We start from the raw sequence: 23,386 nt of genomic DNA on the forward strand, positions 1-23,386 counted from the left end.
AAAATGGAATAATATTATAATTTTAGAATACCTAACTGTGACGATGCGTTAAATGAAAGGGTTGAAGGTCAATGAGAAAGAGGAGGATTGGTTTGAAAAGATATTGAATTATTTGGGGAGTTTTGAACAAGTTGGGGTAATCAAAATGTTAAAAGTTAAATAAACCTTGTGGAGTGTGGAGCTTAATATATATAGAATTGTACATATGGGTGATTTGAATATGTTTTCACTGTTTATGTACATCCAATGTATCGGACGCCTGGGGGGGTTTCACTGTCTGTGTTTGCTTGTTGGTGATTTAAGTAAAAATTATTATTTTTTAAAAATGATAGCTCAGTTGGTTCGGAAATGGTGCTGATAACATCAAGGTCACAGGTTCGATACCAAAATGGGATAGCTATGTAGTTCTGCATTGCAGGAGATTGGACTAGATGATCCTAAGGGTCCCTCCCAATTCTACAATTCTATGATTCGATCATTTATTACGACTGCTTCCTCTGCCCCACATTTATGATTGAGTTCTGTAGATTCACAATGATATGTATGCTGTGTCATTCCCCCTATTTCCAATCTTTCAGAATAAATGTTTTTAAGCATCCAAAACAGCACCACCAAGAACGAGGCTTCAGGAACCACCCAGGAGGGGGGTCACATAATCATGTGAGGAGAGGGATAAATACAAGAGAAGTATGGGGAGAGCTAAATTGTGGTGGAGTTCCAGCCCCACAAGGAACACACATGTTGGGTGGGGAGTGGAGGAAGTGGGGCAAGGGAAGTATTGTGGATGAGCATTTGGCTCGTTGTCAGAAGCATTGAGCGGGAGAGCTCTACACTGCAGCATTTCTTTAAAGACTCCACGTGTTTGATAATGTGCCCTAAGATCACCTTCGCTCCTCCTTAAGTAGCTTGGTGTCTCCTTCTCTGATCTCCTGAAATCCACCACTGCAATATTCCAGACATCCAGAATCATGGACAGTGGAGGTTGGAGAGACAGCCTGGCTTTTTGTAACCCTCATAAATATAGTAAGAAGATATTTGGATTTTCTTTTTATGTTAGGAAATACCGGTATTGAAATGGCCTCTTCCTTTAAAAAGAAAGAAAGAAAAAGAAATGCTCTCATCAATTTTTTGACATGTAGATCCATTGCCAGCCGAGTCCAACTGCCACTAAAGGTTGCTTTCTGGATGTTAAATTTGAGTGAAAACCCTTCTCCAATCCCTTGTCAATGGACCTTACCTCCAGATGTGAGGAGGAGAAAGGCAGAGATTACAAGGAGCAGGATCTGATTCTTCAGGGCCATCTTGGAATGAAGAGGGTTCTGTGGTCACAGCACAGCTCAAGTCACACTGGCTTTCAGCAAACTGGAGAAGAGGCTTCCTTTTATCCCCATGAAGATACATCTCAAAAAGAATCCAAGAGAACACCATGTCCCCTGAAGAGGATCAAAGAGAATGCAGTGTGGTCCAATCAGCCCACTTCTGGACAAAATAAGAAGCTGTAATAGATACAACTCCACGATTATAAGTGCATTTAGTATATAATTAAATATAAATCCTATTCTAAATTTAATTTCACACTGCCCCAGGTTCTGGAGAGGCTTCCTCCGCCACTGACTGGACTTACACACAGTGCCATGTAAATTGGACTCAAGCAGGGACAGTATAAGATGTAAAGCAAGAAAAGTGGGGAGAGAGAATTAGCATGTGTGCTTTATTGGTTATGGTTGATTGCCACAGCCCTGAACAACTGAGGTCCAAGGTACCTTAGTGACTGCCTGAACCCTTGTATCTCAGCTGGATCACTGAGACTTTCTGCAGGTTCATTGCTGGTCGCTCCCTGGGTTTGAAAGGTTCATTTGGCAGCAAGAAGAAAGCTAGAACTTAGTGCCATCGGCCCAGTCTTGTGGAATACTTTGCAAATTGTCACTTGCTGGTCCAGTGTTGTTGCCCCCCCCAGTTAAACTAGGACAAGTAGTTTGAGACACAGAGAGATTTATATATCCCCAAATGACATGCTCTATGAAGAACTCTACTTCCAGAGTTCCTTGTACAAGTACAGAGGTAAGAAGAAGAGAAAGGAGAAAGTACCATAACGATTAGGGACAGTGGATGCTGTTGTAATACAATTAGTGCTAGCACTGCTCTCCTCTACTAATTTTTTTTAAAGTAATTTTTACTCATTTTCCATTAATAACAAGAAAAAAGAAATAGCATTAAATAGCATTAAAAAAAGAAAATTGCTCTCCTCTACTCATGTGCCTCTAATCTGTTGTGGGGAGGTTTGGTGGGGGGGATGCAGAACACATTGGGAAGTAGCACAGAAAAAGGAGAAAAGTGTTGTCGCACAGGTGCAAATCTTTGCACTAGTGGGATGACTGCATTGGATCCTACTCAATGATTTAATGAATTGTGATTTCTTCAGAGAGCCAGCGTGGTGTAGTGGTTAAGAGTGGTGGACTTGTATTCTGGTGAACTGGGTTTGCTTCCCTGCTCCTCCACATGCAGCTGCTGGGTGACCTTGGGGAGGTCACACTTCTCTGAAGTCTCTCAGCCTCAATCACCTCACAGAGTGTTTGTTGTGGGGAAGGAAGGGAAAGGAGATTGTTAGCCGCTTTGAGACTCCTTCGGGTAGTGATAAAGCGGGATATCAATTCCAACCCCCCCCTCCTCCTCCTCTTCTGATGCCAGCTTTTGCGTATCCATTGCTACACACTGAATTTTGTGCACACAGCTGCGTTGGATTAAAATGAATATTTGGATATGATATTTAAAAGCCCTGTTTCATTTTTCTTGAACAACTGCTCTCCTCTGTTTTTGGACACATGGTTCTTTTGCCAGCCAGGTTAAGTTCCTGCAAAAGGAATCACTTAGGAATTGCATGTCACTCCTGAGTCAAAAATCTTCTTCCACCCCTCTTCCCCCCGGTGTGAGGAGGAGGAGGAAGGTGCAGGTGGCAAAGAGCAGGATCTGATCCTTCAGGGCTAGTTCAGAATCAGGAAGTTTTTGTGGGTTAATGTGGGTCACTCTGGCCTTCAGCAAACTGGAAGAGATGCTTCCTTTTATCTCCACAGTGACACGTCGCAAGAAGAACCAAACAGGATATGATGTTCCCTTAAGAGGATCAAACACAAAGTAGGGTGGGCAAAGAAAGCACAATCAACTCACTAATGGGCAAAATAAGCAGCACCATTGTAGTAGTAGTAGTAGTAGTTGGCATCCGTCTTTCTCGAGAGACAATGGAGTGCGCCCCGGGGGTGAAGTCAAACCTTTGTGTTAGCACCGAAGTGACCTCTTTGGGAGGCAAACCTGGGCAGTGTGTATGGAGGTCTTGGAGGACAAGACACCCCTCTCGGCTTCACTGAGGAAAACAGAACAATACAATTGGCACCAGCATGGCTGCAGGAGTTGCCAGAAGGAAGCATACACCGTTCAAGCATTTTAGGGACTGCACTCTGGATTTGTGTAATGTTTACTCCTTACCCTGTTCTTCTCCCCACAATATCTCACAAGGCAGCAGAGGTTTAGGATCAGAGTTTTCCTTCTCCTAGATGGGCTACCTTTCTAGGTTGATGAGCCCCATCAGCCCTCACTTCCCTCTACAGTAAGCGCAGAAACCGCCTCCTTGACTGTTGGATCCTCTCTTGATCTTGTCTGTATGGTTAGAATTTTGCTTCTAAAAAATAATTACAACTGATATCTCCAAATAAAGAAGTAGCTTGAATCCTTTTTGGTGCAAGGAAGCATACAGATGAGTCCCAACTGACGTAATCTGGCTGCAGTAAGTGCTTCCTTCACCTTTACAATCATCATTTCTCCAATAAACTCATGTAATGAAAACCTGCTTCCCATTGCAAAGAAGGTGTGGAAGGGCTGAAAAAGAAAGAGTGAGTCATTGTTATCTTCCCCCTGGAATCTCTGTCTGTGTGTGTTGCAAGGAACATAACATTTGGGACACAGTAGTCCAGATTATGAACTGAATTGCTCATGTACAGGACAGTAATTATGATGGACCGAGAGATTGTATGCTACCGACTCTGAAACCAAGAGAGTATGGGATCTGGCACTGAATTTTCCTGGATTGGATTCAACTTCCATATGAAAGTGATGCTTTTTAAAGGTCTGCCAATTGCGCATGGTAGTCATATTTGGAATGGGTCCAGACGTTTTGCTGCCTGAGGGAAGGGACAAGATGCCCCCCCTCTCTATTTCACATACAGAAATGAAACATACTGTTCTTGAGTCTTGGTGGCTAACCTAGTGGGTGCAGGGTGTGCTACATGGTGTACAAAGTCCTGCCCTTAAAACCTCCATGGCTCTCCCCCACATTCGCATCCTGAGAGAACCATTCAAACAAAATCAAAATCCCCAGAGAGAGTCTAATGGGCTGTGACATTAGAAACTGGAGTCTCCCCTACAGGACAAGCATAAAGATTGGGCTGAGAGATTGTGCCACTACTGAGACTGAAACCAGGAACACAGGGGATCCAGCACAAAAGCGGATGTTGTCACAGCAGAGTGGATTCCGTATTATACAATAGCAATACTGTATTGCTATAGATGAGGCGACCATTTATAATGCTTTTCGATTATGTGTGGTAATTGGATTCTGTACAGTTCTGAGACGCTTGGGTGCCTGGAGGAAGGGAAAGAACGGCACCCCTCTGGTTCCACATACAGAAACGAAGTGTACTGCCCTTGAGTGCAACTGGCTAGCTCAGGGGATGCAGAGCGGGTCTCATGGCTCACTAACAGCTCCATGACTCCAGGTGGAACATGGGGTTGATTATCTGGCCTCATCGACTAAAAGAGAAGCAGGGAAAACAGAGCCAAGGAGCCAAGAGGAAATGGAATGGCTGGAAACAACCACGAGGAATATATATATGAGAGAAAATAAAATAAAATAAAACATATACGGTATATGGAAAGTTCAGTTTGGAGACTTTACAGCCTCAGCCTCAAAATGCAACCTTGGATCCAAGCATTTCCTTTGATATGTCAGATATGTGATACCAGCTAGTTGGATATTACATACTAAATGGGAAGATATTACAATGCCATGTAGACAATCTAGCTCGTCCTCTTTCTGATGCCATAGCATGTAGATGAATGCAATTAAGCAAGCATTGTCCTCATTCTAAACAGCACGCATTTTATCCTCCACAACTTCATTTCAGACACAAGGACTTTGTGGAGAGCGGAGGTGCTTGCTTCTCACTGCTGATCTGTGGGTCAAGGTTGGTATACAAATTATAATAAGAACAACAGCAACAGCAGCATGAACCCAACGTGCGTCTTGAAAGGAACGGAACCATTTGCCCAGAGTCATTACATGCAGTCAATTAAAATGCATGTATACCTTTAACCCTTATCCCCAATAAAGAACTTGTCACACCAGGAAACAGGAAAAGGCTGATTTGTTACATGAAAAAGCAAAGAATGAACATGTGCTGCTTTAGTCAGCCTGTTAAAAAACCTGCAGGCAGCAAAATGATCATGGTTACATTAGCACGCCTTATTTCTGTAGAGCAAAAGTGTTCCTAGGTCCCTAAAAGCCCAGAGGGTGAGCGCAGGGACAGGATGCTAGCTGGTCTCTCCATATAAGATAGGAGATGTATTGGAGTCACAGAGAGTTCATGAAATGTATCTGGAAAAGAGAGGCTTCTTTTCATTGGCTGTTGCTGCTGGCAGGGTTGAGGAGATTGAAGGGCGTCATTTCCCCAGCTGGAAACATGAACAAGGAGGGAGGCTTGGTGAAGTGCAAAGAGAGGAGAGGGTGTTGGCAAGATGCAAATGGGGAAAAGGGGGTTTGGTAGGGTGCAAAGGGAGGGCTTTATGCAATCTGTGAGACAATGAGTGATTTGTAGGTGGGATTGGTGAGCAAGTTGAGGCGGGCGGGCAGCACCTAATAATACTATACAATGTGATAAAAGAAGCAATATGTAGGAACGTGAAAACTCTACAACATCTAGCACAATTGCTACAACAGACAAATCATTAGGTTGCCCTCCAAGATCCTCAGCAATTTGCAGGTGGTCAGTGGATGTAACAGGAATCTACGGTCATCTGTTATATACAATAGAAACTTTCCTCTATGCAGCTCCACTTGGAATGAAGTGAGCAGAAGTTGATAACAGGTGTGCCTGTTTTAAAAAACTAGGCCACATCCCAGACTGAAAAAGGAGACAACCAAAAGGAGCAGACCATATGCATTTGTGTGTGTGTGTGGGGGGGGGGTCCTTCAGATGGCCCTCATACTGTTGTAAGCCCAAAAATGGCTTATCTTCTGAGTTAGCCAATAAAACTCAGAGACAAGAGGCGTTAGGAGTCCATTTTGTTTATTGCAAAGCAATAAGGTTACAGTCAAATCTTTTCGGAATACTGCAACCCCGCCCAAAGGTCGGGCAGGGGTATTTATAACATTTCAGACAAAGGATTTCAATTTAACCAATCACATAAATCATTACATCATTTAATATTTAATATTCATCATCTCATTTCATATTTAATACGTATGTCATTACCTAATCTAATACGCAAGCGCAATAAGCATTGCTAACTAAACTTTGATTCTTACCGTGATCTGTTACATATTGTTCGTTTGCATGTATGGGAACCTGTGTTACGTGTGGATGTAACAATTTATGTTCTAGTTTATCAATTGCTTCTTTGTGATTTACGTATTAGCTGACCTTCTATCCCAGTAGGGACGGCTTCTTGCTGAATCATCAGTTTCTTTAAAGCAACAGGTTACCATAATTCACTAATATAAGCATATTCCAGGATTTATACGGATTAACATTATCATCTTAATTGGGGCTTTTGGGCCATGTTTTTAGGCTATGTTGGGAAGGATTTAAATACAGATAGTCATCAAAATCCGGTACTGGGTTGGCACCATTCCTTTTAGCCAATAAGACCAGTGCCAATCCCCCTACTAACATCCAAAAATGTATAAAATTGCCATTGCCCTATTTGGGCGAGGGCGCTAAAAATAAGGGAGTCTTTTAGATTTGGAGATTAGGATCGAAGAATCCTCAAGCTTCCCCTTCTGCGTAGACTAGAGCAAAGCAGCTTCCAGAGTGTGACGTAGGGATCCTGTTGGTACAAAGTCAATTCTAATTCAACGTCTTGGTCCTAAGCACAAGTCCTGGTGCTCACAGACCAAAGGTGAATCCAAGGAACAAACCCCCCAGCAATCGCAGTCTGTGGTCAGCAAAAACAGCAAACAGTCCTCACCAGCGCGGTGTCAATGGCTCATCCATCCACAGATTCAGCCAGATGTGTATTGGTGCGCTGGTGCAGAGGCCATCAAAGGGGTATGCCCAAGGACGCACCTGGGGAGAAAAAGAAACAAAACACGGCAGAGAGACTGCACGTGGTGATGTAATGCATGTCCCCCAACAACAACCAGCCCACTGTTGACCCACAGGAGAAAATTGGAGGGTCTAGGGAATATCTGCAAACAGGGCAATGGGGGTCTGCAAACAGGGAAATAGGGAGAAGCTCAGACAGAGCTAGGTTGCTTGACAGAGCCAAGCCACTGAATTAGGTTTAGAGCCATCGGTTGGCAACTCTCATTGTTCCACACTCCCGTGGCGGCCAGCTTGGCGGGTTTGCCAACTCTGCTCTACGGTGTTTCACTTGGACAATGGAGTTAACCCCTCGATGTGCTCTTTCAAAAGGTGACAATTTCAGGGTTCCTTTTGGGTAACAACAAATTCTGGACAGGGCAATAGGGAGTACCACTGTCTATTTTATCACAGCCTCTGAAGTGTTTGCTTTGTCCACTCCTCCAATACCCCGAAACCAGAGCCACCTTCAGCTCCTCTCATCGTCCCATGCTTCTGCCATGACAGGCAGCCTGGCGGGCCGCCAATTCCTTGGAGGGCCGCCAACTCTGCCCCACAGCGTTCCGTTTGGACGTCGGAGTCACCCCTCAGATGTGCTCTGCAACATGGGCACAGAGGGTTGTGAAAGCACACCCCAAATCTGTGTAGAAGATAGACTTTGCCCTCAAAATGTGTACACATTCCTTTTCCATCCTTTTTTCTTCCAATTATTCCACATTTCTGCCCCATTCTGTGGATGTAAATTGTTACATCCACATGTGACACAGGTTCCCATACATGCAAACTAACAATATGTAACAGATCACAGTAAGAATCAAAGTTTAGTTAGCGGTGCTTATTGCGCATGCGTATTAAATATGAAATGAGGTAATGATGAATATTGAATATACAATGATGTAATGATTTATGTGATTGGTTAAATTGAAATCCTTTGTCTGAAATGTTATAAATACCCCTGCCCGACCTTTGGGCGGGGTTCCAGTTTACCAAAATGATTCGACTGTAACCTTATTGCTTTGCAATAAACCTAATGGACTCCTAACTCCTCATGTCTCTGAGTTTTATTGGCTAACTCAGAAGATAAGGTACCTGATTCTTGTGACCCTATCTGCCTCTGGGAGTGAGACCCTTGATTCTTGCGACCTTATCTGCCTTTGGGAGTGAGCCCCTTGATTCTTGCGACCTTTTCTGCCTTTGGGAGTGGGGCCCTTACTTCTTGCGATCCATTGATTCTTGTTTATCTGCTTTTCCTGTCTTATGTTTTAATAGATCTCAGTCTGATTATTTCCTTACTTGTTACCTTACTGCACGCCTTGTGCATACTTTACAACATTTGGTGCCGTGAATTTTCGGATGTACCAAGGTTGAAGCAGGACGCTTTGGGACACATTTTTCTCTTCTACTACTTCGGCCAAGTCAGAGGATTTTTCTTCAAAGCGTGTGTCAAGGGAGATATCCTGGAAAACCGGGGAAGCAGTGGAGGACAAACACGGCCCAGCCTGCGTTTCAACTAACTGAGGAGGAGACGGAGTCCCGGCAACAAACGACCAACAGATAAGAAAGGTATGAAATTATTGGTGTATGGGAACCTCCTTTTAAAAGGGGAAGCAAGGTCTGACCCACCTTGAAAAGGTCACAGAGGGCAGTAAGGTACTGCTAGTGGGCCAAATAGTAAACCAAGAGGGAAATTGAGGGTTGTGGGGCTATCTAGATTTAGCTGTAGTAAGAATTTGAAACTTTGTTGCTGTGTAAAACTTATTTGAAATAATCCTTTGAGTAGGAGTCTCTGCATCTGCAGTGGCTCTGTGTGTCAGGTCCGAGTTCCAGCTGAAAAGCTGGGACTGGGGAGAAATTATTAAGCTTTGCCCTACTGATCCTATCCGGGTGTTAACACCCGAGAGGAAGAAAAGGGACTCTCTTTGTATCCCCCCCCCTTCCAGTTAACCATAGGAGTTGTATACCATATAATGTTCCCTGAATGTACCCCCTTGTTGTTCTGTTTAGCATCCCTTCTGGTTTAATTGCTTCATTCTTCTGGTTGTATATTGTTTAACCCATTTCCTTTTTTTTTTATTTTTTTTTTTTTTTAAACATACTTTTTATTAATTTTACAAAATACAAAAAAACAAAAAAACGGTACATACTTAAACCCCTTTTCCACCTCCTTCCTACCCACCCACATGGGTCCTCCCCTGCCACAGAAGTATCCCATGTTTGTGAACAGTCAGAAATGGTCCATTTTATGCTTGGATTTCTGTCCTCCTCCCCCTCCCCTGACCCCAAAGCCCCCCCCTGCCACCAGGGAGCTCCAGCAAACCAGGGCAGTACGCAGGAGGACATCCATCCAACCATCTATTGTTATACCAAAAAAAGAGAAAAATAGAAATAGGAAAAAAAGGGGAAAAAGAAAGGGCGAAGAAAAAAAAGAAAAAGAAAAAAACAATACAAAACAGAAAAATTTTTCTTGCATTCATAGTTGAAAAACCATATTTTATGGGCTTCCCCTCCCCCCCCTTCCCCGGTTTTCATCCCTTTTTTATCATCTGCAACAGTTTCTTACTTTATAAAAATACACCTTTGTATCTTATACAACTTATAAATCAATTGTTAACATTTTCATCTAATATTCAAATCACTGAAAATTCAAACTCCCATTTTCTCTTCCCGTGCCTAATTTTTTTTTTCTCCCTCTATAAGCCTCCATATTTTCACATTTTCCAAAATCCATTCACTTTTAAAACTATAACTATTCTCAATTTAACCTTACATCCCCGATTACCGGCTCCACCCCCCCCAATCCAGCAAATTCCAAAATCAGCAGACCAGTTATAAACCTGTTAATCCATCCTTATAATCACAACATCACTTTCCCTTCACCCCACCCCCTGTTTACAGTCTCTTGCCATCCAGGTCACCATACAGGACCCCTGAATTTCTTCTCTTCTCTGCATATTTTTTCCTTCTTCCCTGTGGGCGTTCTGGAGTTCCAATAATACCAATCGTGCCCCCCTCAAAGACAGGGCACTCCATCCAACTTTTTGTAGAGTAGAGTCATCATTTTTTTCATGGTGTGTTTCATTTTGTGTTGAATCATCACAGTCCTCATCTTCATCTTTTCCTTCCCCATCATTGTCATTCTCACATTGCTCTTTTTCAGTGTCAAAAGCTTCATCTCCTAGAAAATCATATTCCGCCATCACCTCCTGAAATTTCTGCTGTAACTCCTGTCGTCGTGTCTCCTCTTGACATAACTCTATTCTTGTTTCCCACATTAAGGTCAAAACAGACCGCTGGAACTCAGGGGAACACTTTTTTGTTGACATATTTCAGTCCTGCCAAGGTCAAAACTTATCACGTGGGGTGGAATATGATCACAGTTTATTTTCTCGACTCCATTTTAACAAGCTGGCTGCATTCTTCAAGTCTTGTTAACAATAAAGTTCGAACTCACATTTCACAAGCACTTAAGCCAAAAAAAAAATTCCACAAAGTCCAGAAATACAAAGTGAAGTAAAAATTGACTATAAATCCTGATCAACTCACTGAATTGCCTAGGCTGCCGGCTCCCGAGGGAAAGAAAGGTTTTTCTTAGGCTTTACCTCATTGCTGCAGGGCAGTCATAAACCACAGTCTCTCTCCCCTTTTCACCCTGCATCAAAGGGGATATTCTCTTTGATGCCTTTGAGGGATCCTTTTGAATTACAAATCTTCTGTTTATGGCTTCGGGTTTCTATTTACTGTCTCTTTGTTGCCGTGGGGGGGGGTGGCTTCCTCTTTTCTCCCCTCTCTCCCAGACCAAATTGTTTTATAATCCAAATCGTGAGGTTACTTACAGTCTTTTCCAATCGTTTTATTTTCGGAAGAATCCAGCGCTCTCCGCCTTCGGCTTGAAGCTTCTCCCTGCTAGAATAACGTTGCCGCTCAAAATGGCCCCCGCGACTTCTACCCTCCTCGCTCCGGAGCTCTTATTAGAGCTAACCGAAGAGTTGGGGAGTCCGGATTGGGTCTGTGCCGAGCAAATTGCCCTCGGGACGCCCTTCCCGAGGTTCTAAGGGGCGCAGCGTTGCTCTCGCTGCCCTCCCCACTCCTAGCAGAGACGGGCCGTCTCGGAGACGAGACGAAACCCCGCCGATCGACGCTGGCGCTGAATCCGGAAGCCTGTTTAACCCATTTCCTTGTCCCCTTTTGCTTTATTTTAATCAGTCTATTGCTTTCTGGTACCGTATCCATTTGGCTAACAATCTTTCAACCTTTCTGGAAGTTTTTTTCCACCTTTTTCCTTTCCTTTCCTTCTTCTTTCTTTTCCTTTTTTCTCTCTCTCTTTCTTGCTTTCTGCTAAACCTATGGGCTTTCACTTTAAGGTACCTGATTCTTGTGACCCTATCTGCCTCTGGGAGTGAGACCCTTGATTCTTGCGACCTTATCTGCCTTTGGGAGTGAGGTACCTGATTCTTGCGACCTTATCTGCCTTTTGGAGTGTGGCCCCTTGATTCTTGCAACCCTATCTGCCTCTGGGAGTGCGGCCCTAGATTCTTGGGACCTTATCTGCCTTTGGGAGTGAGCCCCTTGATTCTTGCGACCTTTTCTGCCTTTGGGAGTGGGGCCCTTACTTCTTGCGATCCATTGATTCTTGTTTATCTGCTTTTCCTGTCTTATGTTTTAATAGATCTCAGTCTGATTATTTCCTTACCTGTTACCTTACTGCACGCCTTGTGCATACTTTACAACATTTTCATTTCCTTCCCCTCTCCCCCCCCTTTCTTTTCGCTCCTTTTCTCTTGCTCCTGCTTCGATAACTGGTTTCCATTTGGCTTATTATCTTTTGCCTTTCTATAAAGTTTTCGCCCACCATGTGGAGGTAGAAACATCTGCAGTACCTCTTCGTACCCTCTTTGTATTTTTTTATGGGCTTTCCCCCTTCCTCCCGAGCAAAAGGGCTGGGGGAAAGGGGGTAGGCCTTTGCATGACTGTGTGGCTTTCCGTCTGCTGACTGTTTCTCTTTTTGAGTGTTTTTTTTTCATTGAGGCTTATGTCTCCAACCCGATCGGAGGGGGGCTGCGAAGAGCTATCTCGGGGGGTGCACCCAGGCGTTTGCATTAAGTTTTTTTCCTGTGTGTGTGTGTGTGTGTGTGCAAAGAGGGCGTGCAGGGTAGCACCTCCCCCCGCTCTCTCGTACAGATACCCTCCCTTTTCTTCTCCATCCACCCTCCCCTCCCTTCTAAAATTTAGGTATTGTTGAGAATATTGAAGGAAACCTATTTCCTGATATTTTATCTGTCTATCTATTGAGCAGATCACGTGAGAATTCAGCTATCAGACTGAGGATTTGGGTATCTGGCTGACAACATATGATACCATTGCAAACATCTGCAGAGAGTGCCCATTTGCTACCAAGCCCTGGACAACTTGGGTTCAAGGTACCAGTCTTAGGTTCGAGAGCCAGTGTGGTGTAGTCGTTAAGAGCGGTGAACTCGTAATCTGGGGAACCGGGTTCGCTTCCCTGCTCCTCCACATGCAGCTGCTGGGTGACCTTGGGCTAGTCACACTTCCCTGAAGTCTCTCAACCCCACTCACCTCTCTGCTCTTAGCCAAGTGTGCTTTTTGTGAGCTTCTAAATTATATTCTTGACATCAATAACGGAAAAAAAGAAAAAAGAAAAAACTCCCAATTCTCAATAACCCCCCTATCCCTCTCCCCTCCCCTACATTAAAAAACGACTTCCAGTCATCTAATACCTTGGTCTATTGTTGTTCTTAGTCAATTATATACACACACCTATTTTCCTATACTTCCCTAGATGTTTTTTTTAATTTTGTGTCTTTTATATATCTGCCAAAAGGTTTGTTTTTTCTATCTGTCTTTTTTTGTATTGTTTTAGCGGTCCCCAGTTTTTCTCTAAATTGCTTTCTTTTATACCTTTTTGCCTGCCCGCTTTGATTGATAGATTTTGGTATGTTATTATCTTTTCTACCCATTCTTCCTTTTTTGGTATTCTTTCGCTTTTCCAATTGATTGCGACAAGTAGTCTGCCGGCCGCTGTTGCCTTTATCCTTTGCCTTTATCTCATTGCTTAACAATCCCAATATGAACATGCATCTTTTTTAAAGGGGTATTTTAAGATTTTTTTTCAATTCGTTATATATATCATCCCAGAACTTTTTTATTTTTTCACATTGCCACCAGATGTGTAGTTGTGTTCCCGGTTCCTTTAGGCATCTCCAACATGCATTACTTGCTCCTTTATACATTTTGGCTACCTTGGTGGGTGTCAAATACCATCTGTATTGGACTTTTAAAAAAATTTCTTTTAAATCATAATTTGAAACATATTTCAAGTCCCGCCTCCACAAATTCTCCCATCTATCAATTGCAATGTCCCTCCCGAAATCTTTGGCCCACCTTATCATTGTATCCTTCGTCATTTCATTCTTGGTTTCCCACTCTAATAATAGTTCATATATATTTTTAATGTATTTTCCCCTCCCTTCTAACAAAATTTTTCCAAATTTAGACATTTCCCTTTCAAATCCCACCCTTTTATCCAATTGAAAACATTGCCTGATTTGAAAATATTGTAGCCATACATTGCAGAGATTTTTAATGTCGCCATATTCTTTTAATTTCCATTCTCCTCCTGGATCTTCTAATAATAATTCCTTATATGTTGGCCATCTTACATCCATATTTCTTTTTCTTACTTATGTTATTTCAAATGGCGACACCCAGCATGGCGTTTTAGGTTCCAGCATTCTCTGATATTTCTTCCATATCTTATATAACGATTTCCTTATTATATTACTCAAAAATGTATTGTGCTCTTTCATTTTATCCTTTAACATGTAGAAGTGCCATCCTGAACCCAATCCAGCGCCTTCCAAATCCAATAACAAATTATTTTCTAAATTCATCCAATCCTTTATCCATACCAGCCCTGCTGCATCATAGTACAATTCTAAATTTGGTAGGCCGAATCCCCCTCTTTCTTTTGAATCTATCATAATTTTGTATTTAATTCTAGCTCTTTTCCCATTCCATATAAATTTCGTTATTTCTCTCCGCCAATCTTTGAAATATTTCCCCCCTCCTAATATTGGTAAATTTTGAAATAAATACATTAATTTGGGTAAAATATTCATTTTAATAACCGAAATTCTCCCTAACATTGATAATTTTAATTTGGCCCACATTTCTAATTTTCTAAGTCCTTTCATAGTTTTCTTGGAATAGATCGATACTTTTAGCCGTCATGATTATGCCCAAATATTTTATTTTTTTCTTTATTTCAATACCTGTCAATTCCTGCAATTTAATTTTTTCTTTTTTTCTAGATTTTTTACTAATAATCCACTCTTTTTGCAATTTATTTTAAAGCCCGCCAATTTTCCAAATTCTCTGATTTTTTCTATTGCCCTGGGCACACATTCTATTGGGTTCTCCGTTGTGATAATCACATCGTCGGCGAATGCTCGTGCCTTGTATCTATTTTTTCCAATTCTTATTCCTTCAATTTTCTCATCTCTTCTAATACTATTCATTAATGTTTCCAAAATGATTATAAACAAAATCGGGGACAATGGGCACCCCTGCCTAATTCCTTTGAATATTTTTATTTCTTCTGTTAGTTTCCCATTGATCACTATCTTTGCTTTTTGCTTTTTATATATGTTTCCGATTGCCTTTGTCAATTTTTCTCCTAATTCTGATTCCCCTAGCACTATTTCTAAAAACCGCCATGATATGTTATCGAATGCTTTCTCCGCGTCGACTGATAGTAGCGCGGCACTTTTGCTACTGTCACTTTCCAAATACTCTAGAATGTTTATTATATTTCTAATATTGTCCTTTGTTTGTCTCCCCTTAACAAAGCCTGCTTGATTTTCATTTATTATTCCATTCAAAATTAAATTCATTCTATTCGCTAATACCCCAGCATATAATTTGTAATCGCAATTCAATAATGATATTGGTCTATAATTTGTTGGAGAATTTAAGTCCGAATCCGTTTTTGGTATTAATGTTATTATCGCTTCCCCCAACTTTCTGGCAGATCACCCTTTGTTATTATATCATTCATCAATTGTTGTAGGGGTCTTGTAATGATCTCCTCAAGCTCTTTATAGTATTTTATTGGGATGCCGTCTGGGCCAGGAGCTTTGCCCTTTTTCATTTTTTGAATTACTTCCCTAATTTCTTTTTCTGTAATTGGTTCATTTATTAATTTAATTTTTTCTTCTGGAATTTTTGCTAATTTATATTTTTTCACGAAATCTAAGGCTCCTTGCTCATCAATTTCTTCTTTTTGATATAAATTGGTGTAATATTTTTCAAATATTTTTCTAATCTCTTGCGGCTTATCTACTACTCTATTTTCAATCTTTATTTTATTTATCAATCTCTCATTCCTCCTCTTTTTTAATTGCCACGCGAGCAATTTTCCTGGTTTGTTTGCCCATTCATAATTTCTATATTTCCAGAATTCTATTTGTTTATTCATTTCTTCCTCAATCAATTTTTCATATTCTATTCTCAAAATTTTAATCTCTTGATTTACTTCTTTTTTCCTGATTTATATAGAATTTTTTCTTTTCTTTTTTATTTTTATTTTATTTTATTTTTTTAATGTTTAATCTTTATTAAGTTTAAAATCAATATAAAACAAAACAATTCTCTAAAATAAAAGCAAAATCAATACATACATATATAATCATACAAATTCAAACGAAGCTTATTCCATCTTCTCAAATATATCGTCAACTTGTCTTATATATCTTCCATTCTGTCTTCACATCTTCTTTTGTAATTCGACTTCCCCTTCTCTTCTATCCTGACTATGACATTGTTTATCCTCCTACTGCTTACATTAACTTTCCTCCTTGGAATACTACAAAATATTGGTTTCTAACCCAAGTTCTTTTAAGTATACTCCAAATTTTCCCCAATTGTCAATAAATTTTTTATTGGAACCGCCCCTAATTGAATTCGTCAATCTCGCTAAATCAATATAACCGATTAATTTCTCTTGCCAATCTCTAATAGTGGGTACTTCCTTACTTTTCCATAATTTTGCAATTAAAATTCTCGCCGCCGCTACCGAGTATAAAAATATCTTTTCATCTTTTTTTTTCACTTCCTCTTCAACCATTCCTAATAGGAAAGATTCTGGAGTCTTCTTTATGTTGTATTTGAATATTTTCTTTAACTCTTCTAACACTCCATTCCAGAAAGGTTTAATTTTTGGGCACTGCCACCAGATATGTAGGAACGTACCTACTTCTCTTTCACACCTCCAGCAATGATTATCTTTAACTTTATACATTTTATGGATTTTGACCGGCGTCAGATACCACTTATAGAACATTTTTATTAAATTTTCTCTAATTGTTTCTGACGCCGTGAATTTCCATGTTACACTCCAGAGTTTTTCCCACTTATCCATTTCTATTGCTTTCCCTAGATCCATTGCCCACTTCGTCATTGTCTCCTTCACGACTTCATCCTTCACTTCCCATTCTAGAATGGTGTTATATACTTTGGATATAATTTTCCGTTCACTATGTAGTAGACTTTTTTCAAGTAGGGATGGTTCGGACATAAACCCTCCTTTTTTCATATCCTCTTGAAACCTACTATTTAATTGATAATATTGGAGCCACCCTGCCAATTGCTGCTTAACATCTTCATATTTTTTAATTTTAAATACCCCTTCTTTTTCCTCTATTAAGTCCTTATACTTTATCCATTTTCCATCATTATTTACTTTTTTCACTGTTATTATTTCGATAGGTGACAACCATTTTGGTGTCTTCGGTTCCATCAGAGGTTTATGTCTTTCCCATACCTTCAATAGAGATTTTTTAATAACATGCGTGTTAAACCCTTTATGTATTTTTACTTTTCCATCCTGCAAGTAGGCATGCCAACCCCATCTATTTTGAAATCCCTCTAGATCTAGTAGCTCGTGATTTTCCAAGGTAATCCATTCCTTTATCCAAAGAAGGCTTGCGGCATCATGATAGATTTTTAGGTTAGGAAGCCCCAGTCCTCCTCTCTCTTTTATGTCGGTTAATAATTTAAATTTTACTCTGGCTGGTTTATTGTTCCATATAAATTTGGATAGATCTTTATTCCATTGTTTAAACATTCCACTTCCTGTTCCTAGGATTGGGAGCATTTGAAATATGAACAGCATTCTCGGTAGAACATTCATTTTAATGGTCGCTATTTTGCCCAGAAGTGATAAATTTAGTCTTTCCCATATTTCTAAATCTTTTTTAACCCCATTCCAAATTTTGACGTAATTATCCTTTACCAGATTATTAGTATTATTAGAGACCCAAATTCCTAAATATTTAGCCTTTTTAACCACCTTCAATCCTACTCTCTCTTGTAACCTTTCAATCTCCTCTTTCCTTAAGTTTTTGACCAACATATTCGTTTTTTCTTTATTTATGCTAAACCCCGCTAACTCCCCAAATTCTCTAATTTTCTCTAATGCTTGGGGTACACTTTCCTCTGGATCCTCCAATGTAAGAATGATATCATCAGCGAACGCTTTTAATTTATGGGTGTCTCTTCCCCTTGTTATTCCTTTAATCCTCTCATCCTCTCTTATGTTTTTTAGCAGAAATTCTAAGCACAGGATGAATAATAATGGGGAAAGAGGGCAGCCCTGCCTTGTTCCTCTTTGTATCTGGATTTCCTCTGTTAATTCTCCATTTATAATCAGTTTGGCTCTCTGTTTATTATAAATTGCTCCTATACCTTTTACAAATTTTCCTCCAAAACCCAATTTTTCTATTCCTTTTTTCATAAATATCCATAGGACTTTATCAAATGCTTTTTCTGCATCCAATAATAAAAGGGCCGCTTTCTTATTTATTTTCACACTTAGATACTCCAAAATATCTATAATATTCCTCATATTATTATACATTGATCTCTTTGGTAGGAACCCCGTTTGGTCTTTGTTAATTAATTTTCCTAATATAATTTTCATCCTATTTGCCAATATGTCTGTAAATAATTTGTAATCATTATTTAACAAGGATATAGGGCGGAAATTTTTAATCTGTGTTGTGTCCGAATTTGGTTTGGGAATTACCACAATATAAGCTTCTTCCCACGATTCTGGGATTGTCCCTTTTTCTAGGATGTTATTCATTAATTTCTTTAATGGATCTAATAATACCTTACCAAATTTTTTATAATATAGTGATGGTAACCCATCCATCCCTGGTGATTTTCCACTCTTAGCTCTCTTAATTGCCTCCTGGATTTCTATATTTGAAATACTTTTATTCATTAACTCCATCTCTCCTTCTTCAATTTTAGATATATTAGTTTTTTCAATATACTCTTCCACTTTTTGGCAATCAATTTTCCCCTCTGTATATAATTTTGAGTAAAATTGTGCAAATGTTTTCGAAATTTCTTTGGGCTCCATTATCGTCCTTCCCCCTTCTACTAATTTCGTTACCAATCTTTCTTTCCTCTTTTCCTTTAATTGCCAGGCTAAATATTTTCCAATTTTATTAGAGTATTCAAAACTTCTTTGTTTCAAATATCTTATCTTATTTTCTATTTCTTTGTCAAGTATGTTCGATACTTGACTTTGCAACACTTTTATATTTCTTTTCAAATCTTCTTTGTCCATTTTACTCACTTTCCCTATTTCCAATTCATTTTTCCTAATTTCTTTCAATAAATTGCTTAATTTCTGTTCCTTTTCCTTCTTTTTCCAGCTACTTTGACTTATGAAAAATCCCCTAATCACTGCCTTTCCGGCATCCCACACTGTGTTTATATTTGTTTCTTGATTTAAATTTATTTCCAAATACTCTTTTATTACATTCTCCGCCTTTTTAACCACATTTTCATCTTCCAGTAATAACTCATTCATTTTCCATCGTTTGATTGTCTTTTCTATTCCTGCTATTTCCATCAATACCGGGTTGTGGTCAGATACAGTTTTGGGTAAAATATCAATTTTTTTACATCTTAATAATATATCCTTGGTTGACCAAATCATATCAATTCTGCTTTCCGAATTTTGTGGGTGGGAAAAGAAAGTGAATTGTTTTTGTGTTGGGTGTAAGCATCTCCATATATCTGTTAGGTCTAATTTATCTACTAATTGGAAGAAGGTTTTTGGGAGTTTCCCTTCTTTTTTCCTTTTTTCTTCATTTGATTTATCATAATCTGGAGTTACAGTTCCATTTAAATCCCCCATTACAATATGTTTTTGATCACTATATTCCATTAGGATATTTTCTAATTTTTGATAAAAGACAGCTTTATTTTCATTTGGTGCATATATTCCTGTTATAAATATATTATCCAATTTTTTTTGTATTTTAACAATATTAATTCTGCCATCATTATCTTTATAAATTTGTACTGGGTTCAATTTGGGATTTATGTACATTACCACTCCTTTCTTCTTTATTGTATCTGAGGAGATAAATTCCTCCCCTAATTTTTTATTAATCAATAATTTACGGTGCTTTTTGGCAATATGCGTTTCTTGCAGACATATAACATCTAATTTCCTTTTAGCCAATAAATGTTCTACCCTATTCCTTTTCACTTTGCTGTTTAGCCCATTCACGTTCCAAGTAATAATTTTTAGATCCATCCTTCACTCTTAATTTATTTAGTCAAATACCTTTATTTATTCCTATTTCTTGTTTTCTTTATCTTAAGATAGATTTTGTTTCTTCCACAAGAGGGAGTTTCAATAAGGAAAGAGAAGGTAAAATTAGAGATAATAGAGAGGGAAATAAGAAGAGATAAAAGAAAGAGGAATAGAAGAGCAAATAGGAGTAGAAAAAGAAAAAAAGAAAAAAAAGAAATAATAATAATAATAATTGAATTAAAGAAATAAAGAAATGTATTCTACATTTTATCTCTGAAAGGCACTTTGTTTAAAAACTCCTTATACCACATCCATTAAGCAAAGAGTGTCCTCAAATTTTCCTATTTCAGTTCACTCTTTCTCACTGTCCGATCTGTCTTTGTCTCCTTTCTGTTCAACCGCTTCCCCCCCCTTTAGAAATTTTTCATATTTTCTCCAAAACTTATCCACTTCGTGCTCGGAGGATAGTTTTCTCCAGACTTGCTTGTACGTAAAGGAAATCCCTTCCGGGAATTCCCACTTATAAAATATCTTGTTCCTCTGTAATGCATCAGCCAGCGTCTTATATTTGGATCTTTTCTTCAGCAGCCTTGGTGGCACCTCTCTCATTATCACAATTTCCTTGCCCTCTATTATCAATTTCTGCTGCTTTTTATGTTGCATTATTCTGTCCCTTAGAATTCTGGAGTTCAAGAAAACTAAGCAGTCACTAGGCCAATTCCCTGCCCTCGCTTGTTTGGATTTTGTTCTAAATGCTTTGTCCACACAAACGGAGACATCTTCCTCTTGTAGGTCCATCCATTCCGCCAGGCTTTTTATAATAGTAGTCTCCACATTCTCATTTGGGCTTTCTTTCAGGCCTCTTATTCTCAACGTCAGGTCATTCTGCCGGAGTTCTTGCATCGCGAGTGCATCCCACAGGGCCTCTTGCATATCTTTCATTTTTTGTAATTCCTCTTTCACTCTTTCTTGGTTTCTCTTACATTCTCTGCAGTCTTCTGTGTGTTTTTTAACTATTTCCTCCTGTTTATTTAACTTTTCCGTCAGTTCCTGGGTGACCTGCTCCATCTCATTATTTTTCCCCTTTAACTCTTCTTGTTGTTTATTCAATTCCGCTATTGCTTTTGAATTCTCTTCAATCATTTTCAAATTTTGATCTATCTTACTACCCATTTTGTCAAATTTTTCATTGAGAGAGTCCATTTTTTCATTCATTTCTGTTTTCATACCTAGTAACAATTCTCTTATGTCTAAAGGTTCAACCTCCGCCGTCGATTGGCGTCTCAAATGTCCAGCTGTTGTAATAATAGATTGGCTTTTCACTCTTTTCTCTCCCATTTTTATTTAAGAGTTACTTTTATCTTTAAGATTCTGTTAATATTTCTGTGTTTATCTTGAGATGGAGCTGTCTTTAATTGGGGGGGGGGTAGTTCCACGTCTATGCCTTCATTTCCTAGAGGGGCTTCTTTTGAAGTTTTCTTTCAAGTGTCTTTTATAGTGGGTTCACGGGGTCGTTACACGGGTTGTTTAAATTCTTCCTTTCCCTTCAGGATCTGCTTTGCGATTATTCTGATTCTCCACCAGGTGTCCCTGTGCTCTCCTTGCCTCCTTTCTCTCTCCGATTTCACCCCACCTTTCTTTATCCTCTCCTTCCTGTTCTTTTGATCTTCTCTTCCTGCTTATACTGACTCAGCATCTCCTTGTCGCCATTACGCACCAAATTTGTTTTTAACCCCCAAGTTCCTCTAATGATTCAGTGCCTTTATCTCCCCTCTCCGTCAATCCGCTTTCCCCCCCTCCGTTCACTTTTTTCTTCCAAGTTTTATTCTCTCTGCTCTTTGTTCCTTGTCTCTTTGCCTCTCGTTGGCCCTTTTAACTTACTTGGCTTGTTTATTAAAAACCTTCAAACTCCCTCTTTGAGTCAGTCAGTAGCTCCTTCCAACCACTTGTAGCAAATATAGGCTAGATTGTCGCAAGTAATAGATAGTTCGTGTCTAAAGAAGAACGCCTTCTCTCCACACCCCTCCTCCTCCTTCTTTATCTCCGTTGTATCTCCCTGCCTTGTCCTTTCCCCTCCGTGTCCTGGGTACCTCCAGACTAGGCTTGGGTTGAGGGGAGGGGGGGGGGCTTAGCTCTCTTCTTCTCTATTGCTTGGGTTTCTGGAGTCTTACCGTGTTATCTTGTGTTTCCCCTCGGCTTTCTTCGGTCGCAGTTCTAGCGCACGCCGGGATAAAGATAAGCTCCTTTTCTCCTTCTTTATTTATTTTCTTCTTCAGTCCTTCCCTTAGTTTAGCAAGTCTGTAAAAAATCTTTGACTAGCATATTCCTAGCTCAGTCTTGCTCTGAGTTCATTTTCTTGCCGCTGTAGTAGTTGCCGCCTGATAGAGCCCGGTCTTGAGGCTTGTCGCTGGGGGATGGGTATTTCAAAAGCGCGAGGGCTCCATTTCTTCCTTGCTTCTTTCCGATCAAATTTAAGCCCTTCTCCGCGCCGCTTTGCCCTTACACCTCGAAATTTTCCTTCGTAGGTGCTTCAGGAACCCTTGCCCTAGGAATTCCCTTTATCTCCTCCGCTTTGAACCAAAATTGGGGGGTTTTTTCGCTCCCCCTTTTGATTCCTGACTCAGCTCTGTAGCGGCTAACCCGGAAGTCGCAAGTTATTTCTTTTCTTTTAATCTCCTCCAACAATTTAGTTTTCTGTTCTTCCCTTCTTACCCTCTCTATTTTGTTTTGTTTGATAAAATAACCTCTGGCTACGGCCTTTCCGGCATCCCATACCATTCGCAAGTTCACCTCTCCATTACAATTTATCTCAAAAAATTCTTTCATTAATTTTTTTTTGCCCCCTCTAACACTTTTTCCTTCTTTAACAGAAAGACGTTCATTCTCCATCTTTTATTTGTTTCTATTTCTCGGTCCTCTATTAATGTCATTACTTAATTATGATCTGATATTGTTTTTGGTAAAATTTCCGCTTTTCCAATTCTAGTACTTATATTTTTTGATACCCAAATTCCATCAATTCTACTTGCGGACTTATATTGTGCAGAATAAAATGTAAATTCCTTGTCGACTGGATGCTTAAATCTCCATGTATCGATCAGTTGCAAGTTATTTATCATATCAAAAAAAATTGGGTAATTTATTTCCTTTCTTTTTCCCTTTGCTATTTGATTTGTCCAGCTCTGGATTGGTTATTCCATTGAAATCACCCATTACCACAATTTGTTTGTCCATGTGTTCCAACATTTTTTCCTCTATTTTATGAAAAAAACTCACTTTACTTCCGTTTGGTGCATATATTCCTATTATCATCCATTTCCCCCCCTCAATTGTTATTTCCACTATTATCACCTTCCCTTCTTTGTCTTTCCATTTCGTTTTAGGTTCCCATTTCTCCTTTATA

Source organism: Zootoca vivipara, chromosome 3 (assembly GCF_965207765.1).
Source record: "Zootoca vivipara chromosome 3, rZooViv2.hap1.1, whole genome shotgun sequence".
Classification (NCBI taxonomy): domain Eukaryota; kingdom Metazoa; phylum Chordata; class Lepidosauria; order Squamata; family Lacertidae; genus Zootoca; species Zootoca vivipara.